Source organism: Fundulus heteroclitus, chromosome 23, assembly GCF_011125445.2.
Source record: "Fundulus heteroclitus isolate FHET01 chromosome 23, MU-UCD_Fhet_4.1, whole genome shotgun sequence".
Classification (NCBI taxonomy): Eukaryota; Metazoa; Chordata; class Actinopteri; order Cyprinodontiformes; family Fundulidae; genus Fundulus; species Fundulus heteroclitus.
The window spans coordinates 8,083,380-8,091,247 of record NC_046383.1 but is presented as its reverse complement, the minus strand read 5'-3'; the positions used below and the strand labels follow the sequence as shown (position 1 = coordinate 8,091,247).

General features: G+C 36.1%; 1 long non-coding RNA gene across 1 annotated transcript; it reads right to left on the bottom strand.

The window, feature by feature from the left end:
• Positions 1-1,412: 1,412 nt before the first annotated feature.
• On the bottom strand, positions 1,413-7,044 carry LOC118557444. Its single transcript, XR_004927871.1, has 2 exons — positions 6,683-7,044; positions 1,413-3,525 (listed from the first exon to the last, which is right to left on the bottom strand). It is a non-coding gene; the product is annotated as an uncharacterized LOC118557444 (long non-coding RNA).
• Positions 7,045-7,868: the final 824 nt, after the last annotated feature.

Sequence of the window (7,868 nt, the reverse complement as noted above, 5' to 3'; positions counted from 1 at the left end):
TGCATGAGAATAAACCTTTAGTATATAGAATAAATGCCACGTCTATTTTAAGCCTTATTCTGGCATTGGAGACCCATCCTCATGGAGCTCATCAGCAACTCTTTGAGTCAGCAGCTCTGGACATGAAGGACACTAACTTTGCTTTGACACCTGGTTAATTGGATGGATCATTCCTGATCAATCTGCTGTATGACCAAGACAGGAAAGGGGAGGTCAGCAAGGTGTTTTAGGGGTATGGGTGGAAAAATATATTATTATTGGAGAGAGGTATAATATTGCCTTTAACTTTCAGAACATATATAATCTGCTGTTTTATGTTTTGTCTTCTGTTGTTTCTTACATGTTTGTTTCCACATTGTGTCTCACAGCATGTGAACAATACAAGTAAATTATCAAAGGATCAAATATTGTACCTGTTTTTTCTTTGGTGAACATTCTCAGTCATCCAGGTCATGATCATTAAAAAAAAAAAGGAAATAAACAAAACAACAGGACTTTTTTCCTAAGTTTGAAGACGTTTCGTTTAGATGCTTAGATAACACTTGCATGTTATGTAAGCCATAACGAGGCCTTTTTGGGCAATAATATAAAGCTTGGAACTCCACACTACTCCAGACATTTGAATTGAGAAAGCTTTATGGATGGGATGCGAAACGTCTTCAAACTTCAGAAGAAAGTCCAGTTGTTTTGTTTTTTAACTTTTTTTGGAATGGTTACTAGTTTGCTTTAGGAACTGGATGATTTGCCACCGTTGATGGAACCATGAATTCTGTGCTTTTGCAGAGTCCTGAAGGAGGATGTCCGACCATCAGTTTGAGGCCTTAAACTGCACTCTGGTTATTCAGAGGGACAATGATTCAAAGCACACCACCATATCCACCTTTGAATGGCTCCAAAAAGCACAACATGCTGCAAAATGAAACAAAGAGTGGATCATAATTCATTCCACATGAATGCAAAAGGGAAAGCAATTAATTATTAGGTTTAAGAGAGAGTTAATTTTTCACATGTAGGCATTTTGGTTTGACTTGCCTTTTATAACTTTATCAATGTGATCCTTCTTTGAAAAATAGTTAAATCCAACAACAACAACAAAAAGAAAGAAAGGAAAGCTAAATGACTGGAATTCTGTAAAGGGGCAATGTATGTAATCTGACTTGCTGCAGAACTAGCTTCCTGCAGAATTAACTGTTATTCTACGGCAAGCTAATTTCATTCATCTGCTTGATGAGTCCTTACTGTTTACATGCCACTGATAAGCTCCATCAAAATGTACAATGTGAATTACCTCTTATTTTATTAAAAAATCATATGTTTCTGCCCAACTATGCCTTATTGGTGCTGCTTTAATTTTGTTGTGTGGGAGAGGGTTTAACCTTAAAAAACAGACAGACGAGACCAGACACCACAGCTTCTCTTCAATGACCAGCAGGGGGATTCGTTTATTCTGGACTTACAATCATCTTCATTTCACAGCAGTCCCAACAATCCCAACAATATGGGGTAACTTTCAGCCTTTATAGGGATACAGTATGACGTAAATAGGAACATGATATCTTACTGTGTACAGGCGCTGCTCTGGACCAAAAGCCCTCCCTCCCTAGTTGGAGGGGTGTGTGTGTGAAATGGTGTGTGTGTGCTCTTCCATTTCTAGGAAGTCTTATAAACAGAACTTTGGAAAAAGACAGAAACAGAGTAAGAGCCAAGAGTAGTTTAACTAAAGTTCCTTTGGCCTTACTTTACCTTGTTGTGATTCAGTACAAATATTCTAGAACTAATCATTCCTTGGGCAGTGATTTCTGTTATTAAGACAACCTGGATTCAATCTTGGCAATAATAAAAGATGAATTCGTCCATACATCCCCCCTTGGCTCACTTACGTGAGCCATATCAAGGGAAAATCACACTGGGAACTATAAGAAAAATGGAATAATGTAAATGTGGAGTAATAGAGGAATATAAAAGGGTAAAAATACTTGCTTTGATTATCAAACAGAAAAAAGAACAAAGAAAAATTGGTAATGTATGGTCGTAAATGTAGAATAAAATAAAAACATGCACTCAACTATATACGAATGTACAAAATGTCCATTGTTTTTCCATATGCCAGTTATTTCTGACCATATGCAACCGAAAAATCCCTGTCGCTGGTATTTATGTGTTCATTCAGGGTAAAAACTGTTGCATGGACCCCTCCCCCACGGGCGTCCGCCAGCCGACCACCTGACCAACCAGCATGGCTCAGAAACCCAGCCATGGTACTCACAATGTTGTCAAAAAACATAAAATAACAGGAAAGAAGACAAACATATTAAGCAAAATTAAAAAAATTTGAATAGTATAATATCATCATTCAGTTTCTATGGTTACCACCCAAAAACATCTTCCTAAAAAATATACCCATCCTACACCTTATCATAAATCAAAAACTTCTGGGATTTAGCATAGCATAGATAAAATCAGAATTTGTAACATTTGATGGGATTGGCAGCTTCGTAGTGTGGCAAAGTTCTTGTCCTCATGTCGCTGACACCGTATGTCGCTCCCCAGGATCCTTTGATTAAATTGCACTGCTTTCTTACAGTCCTGGTGCAGGGCCCCCTCTGTTGCAAACATCATGCCTCTGAGTCCCTTAGTCCAGCACACAAAGAGGGACCCCGCCCTTCTACGTCCCTGGGTCGCCCTAAGGAGACAGGAAAAACTAACCAGTATCGTATATTACAATGGTTTCCCAGCTCAGAGTCTTCACTAGTCTCATGATGATATCCTTAAAATGCCAATGGGGCTAATGTACATTTTCTTTAACATTGATGTTTAGTGTCCATCTGATTTCATTTTTAGTTTCATCTCAACTCGTACTGAGTATAAGTTGTAAGAATTCACTAATAACATTACAACACTCTGTTTATACGTAATTGCACCTTAACTTATCCTGCAACATGATCTTTTTGTGTGTATTCGACTTGAACTTCCAAATTTAAATACCTTCCAAGATCGCTCACCTGAAAGCTTAAATCAAAACAAAAACAACAGCTATGCCGACTCAATTAAAAACAAAATATTAAGAACATAGAGAACATAATGTTTGAAAATAATGTAGAATGTTCAGCCACAGCATAACATGCAACCTGTAGCAGCTAAAGCAATGGTCTTACTGAAAAATTGTTCGAATTGTTTTCTAATAACATCACCTTTTCTCATTATATTATCAGCCCATACATGAAAGTCCGCTTCGGTGACAATTCATCCCATCCTCCATGAACCATGCTCCACTCCAGGACATAGGAACAGTAGAAAAATAAAAAATACATGAGCACATTTAGAACTTAAAGTCCACATCAACGGCAAAATAGTGACCTTACACATATTTATCAAAAAAGGTTTACAATGTCCTCATTTGTCACAAAATCATTCATCAAAATTCACAATTTAGAAGGATATGTGCACAGGGCTTACTCTGCCAGTACCCAGATTCAGCCATTCTCCTGTGCAAATCTGCTCTCCGTCTGCTCCTGAAAGATATCTCTAGCAGAAATATCCATCTTTACGATTAAAATTTAGTGACCAGGGTTTTCATGCACGATAAAGAAGCAAAAGTAGAAGAAAAGAAGAAGAAGTGTTAGAAGGTAAGGCCCCCTTTTCCTTCCAGAACTAAGTAAAACTAAGTGATATGTTTCTATTCTCTGTTGTTCAGGAATTTAGAAAAAAAAGTTTCAATTATTCATTACTCTGTACTGCACTGCAATCCTAATCCAAAAATGTAACCGACTGCTCAGATTCATTCAATAATGTTTAGTTTAAACCACTAAATAGTATTTACTTCCACGTTGAGTTTAACTTCTTATTTAGTGTTAATTAATGTACTCCCACTAGTCTTTAAGCAAGTATGCCAATAACTTCCAAACACCCCCCTTATGTCCTTAACCACAATATTATGGTCATGGTGTCCATCAGAGTAACTGTAATCGCTTGATTTTTACTTTCCTCTAATAAAATATACATGTTGCCTATTTACCTTTTAAATGCCGTATGTAGTAATTTATTGTCGGTGCTTCAAACATCTAAAAATTTAATGTTTTCTGTCTAAACGCTATCATTGATTTAGAAGCAGAAGACCCTGTCTTCTCTCTATTCTTACCTGCACTTTACAAAAGGTTTTCCCTTTTATAGTTTGTTATACTGATCCTGCATCATCAGCTTCTAAACCTACTTTGACTTTAATACAATAATTTTACTTTGAACCTGATCTTGTGCTAATCATTCAGACTAGATTTGATGTGGCTACAACCCTCATAGAAATCACCATTCCTGAATTTGTAACTTAAAAGTGTTTCCAGATGTAGGACTTCAGATATTGTGAACACGTAATGGCTCTTTAAAGCCTGGAACATTCTGAACTGAACATTTCCCTATTTAAACAGAGCGATGAGTTTCAATATAAACATCAACTCCTTTATTCCTTGGTGAGCTCGTCCTTCTCAGCCATTGACTCATTAATGTGCGAGCGGTTGACAAGAATATTCAAGAATTAGTACATTTACTCCAGCTTTCTCAAAAACCCTCACATTCTAACCTGTTTTAGTTGTCATGATTTTACATAGGTCTGAGTTTTTATGGTCTGTATTGGTCTCGTCCTTCCCATCTGCCGCTTCTTTTCTCATCTCCAAATTAGACACTAATAACCAGTATGCCGCTTTATTGAATGCTTAACTCATGTTTTGTCACTTTATTCCTAAGTGGTCCTCGTATGTGTTAAAGTCTTTGTGTAACAGTAACTAAGCAGCCATATAGTCTCCAGATGTCTCCAGCTGTTGGCAGCCCGGTCTTCACTCCTGGTAAACGTTTTGGCTCAAAAGCACAAAAACAAAGACCGATTAATTCCGCTACTTGACTTATCTTTGGAACACTACAGTTAAACAATGCTATTGCTCTCTTTACTCTGAGGTCAGTCCGACCTCACTAATGTTTACCAAACTTCTTTCCAAACTCGTGAATGAACAACTCTTCATCTCCATCTTAAGGTATTTGTAACGACTACTTGTCTATAAAAGCTTAAAAGTGAACAAACAAGAGATAAATGTTAATCAAATAGTCACTTAATGAATAGTTTTACGCAGCGTTTCTCATATAGTAGGATAAACTGTCAATGTTTTTCTAACTGTCGGCTGCTATGGGATAACTAAATTCACCAATTATGTGGGAGAGGGTTTAAACTTAAAAAACAGACAGACGAGACCAGACACCACAGCTTCTCTTCAATGACCAGCAGGGGGATTCGTTTATTCTGGACTTACAATCATCTTCATTTCACAGCAGTCCCAACAATCCCAACAATATGGGGTAACTAAATTCAGAGACAGGGCAGACGCAGACTGCAGCAGGACCGTGGGGTGCAATTACTTTCCATATATGTAATATCTGCACTATTTCTCCATAAATGGTGTGGAACTTCATCACCAGTTTTTCCTCTTTTATAGTTAGAATTGTTTATAATTCCATTCACAGTACTAAAATATAACTTACACATAAACCTTTTGTCATTATCCTTTTTTGCAATTCCAAGATTAATCAAATATGTTTTGTTCTGCGTATACTTATCCTGTTCAATTTGCCTGTTGTAAATCTCTGGAACTTACATATTTTCTGCAAGATAATTTGCTTTTTGCAACCATAAATACTTTATAAGTCAGCATGTGCACCATTAGTGAAATTTTTTTTTTTTTTTTTTCCTTTCCAAATAGTAGTTTGTTGTTTGTCCAACTGTTTGGATAATTGTGCAATGAGAGTTGCGTACCATTGCCAGATTTAATAAGTTTAATAAGTTTACCTTCTCTTGTCGTTTCCTGCTTACACATTCTTTATGAAGTAGCGTATAACTCGTCTTTTTCTTTCTCATCCTTTTTATAGAGAAGTGCCTACATTTTTATTTTCCTTTTAAGTAGAATTATGGCAGAGTTAATAGGAACATCACATTGAAACTTCAGGTCTCTTCCAAGTTTAAGATAATTCAGGCTAATGTTTGCTTCTCTTTTAATAATGATAATATTACAGTTTCGAGAAAAAAAGTAACCTTATTTAAAATACTTAAAATTTTGTTTCAGCAATGTAACCCAATTTACTACTCAATAACTAGTTTAACATTGTTTATTTTCAGTTTTCTTTGCCGAGATTAGGAAATATCTGTACAGAAGTTGGGAAAACATCTAAGGTCTGTGTGTCCTCGGCAGCGGGGCAAAGGGAGCAAAAGTCCAGAACATGACACCCTGTGTTTACCAACAGAGGTCAACTGTTAAGATAAAGTTATCTGTTGATCAACGTTTGTGGAACTGTTCCCAGAAATAGCTAAAAAATCTTCCACATCTTGTTCGTATAACAGTTGTTATTCACATTTCTTTTTAATAATAGTTAAGTTTCCTTTTTTTCCTAAGTTATTGCCTGGAAACCTACTTTCATCAAAGGTAATACCTAGATTTAAGTTATAATATTAGCTTTCTATGTCCTACCGGAATGATCACAAGCATCCATGTGACATTAAATAATATGTTTACGCGAACAACTATTGCACTAACCTTTTGACAATGCTTTGCCAGAGAAATCTATCTAAGTCACTTGAAAATTTGATTGCTTAAATCAGAGGTTGACATCAACCTTACATGTCATCAACCTTTATAATTTATCATACCGTCTCTCCATGCTCAATTTACAGCTGTTCTTCTCGTCTTTTTGATGTATCTTCCATCAGAAAAAGGGTGGCCAGAACCGGACAGAATCTCAACTTCTGAAAAACAGGACTTAAGACAGAACAGTTAGTGCTCTCAATCAGGACTGAGTTGTTAATGCCAAGCATGCAATCAAAACCTGGTCCTGTCATTACTCTATTAAATCCGGTGATTTACTCTTTTTTATTTTGGCTGAGTCTGTTTACCTGGTGAGAAACTCAATTTTCAAATGAAGCATTTACAAATACACCATGTATCCTTTCACATTAGGATTTTTATAGTTATACCAAAAAACGGGTTGCTGTCACAGATTGATTCACTTTTACCCAAGGTTTTAGTTACTGAAATAAAATACTCACTGAACTGAGCAGAGGCTTGTGATTTGTGTTTCTTCGCTGAATTTGTTCCAAACCACTTTAAGAATATTAGTATAATGGCAAAGAGAAGCCAGCAATAATAACAAGTCCTTCTTGTCTAAGTTTAAAGGAAATAAATAAAAGTACTTAGTTCTTAGGGTTCAATACTATTTCTGAAATTTCTTCAAACCAAATTCTTTTACTTTATGACTCTAATCTTTTTCTTGCAGAATAATTCTATTTTCAAATACATACGTTATTGCTTTCCCAATCAACTCGTGTCATTTAATCATAACGTGACACTCTAATGTTGAATACTTAATTTTTCTGTAATGCTCAAAACCTGCTATCCTCTTCTTAAAAGTGCCTATTTCCGAATTTACAGTACATGAGGTAATTAATTACTTTGTCATAGGAGAACCCATCGTCTTTATTATTCAACACTCTGCTGGTTTACCTTCAAAGAAATAAAATAAAATGTTAACTTTACTGAGGAAGGGGAATTTTCTGTTAATAATTACACTGGACAATTTAATTTTAGCCACTTATGTAATTTTGTTACTTTATAGTAACTAGTTGCCATTCTCAATGTTTGTTTTACTTTACCTCCAGAATTAATTAAATCGATTGGATTGTGCTAATTCTTGTGGTGGACCTTCAGTTGCTGGGTTTTCACAAATATCAGTGTGCTGCAGCTCTTTTTCCTGGTCATTGTCAACAGATGTGGAGACCGCTTCCTTTGCTCAGCCGTGTTTCCTGACGGCCTGAGCGTCCTTCGCTGCTCCATGTCTGA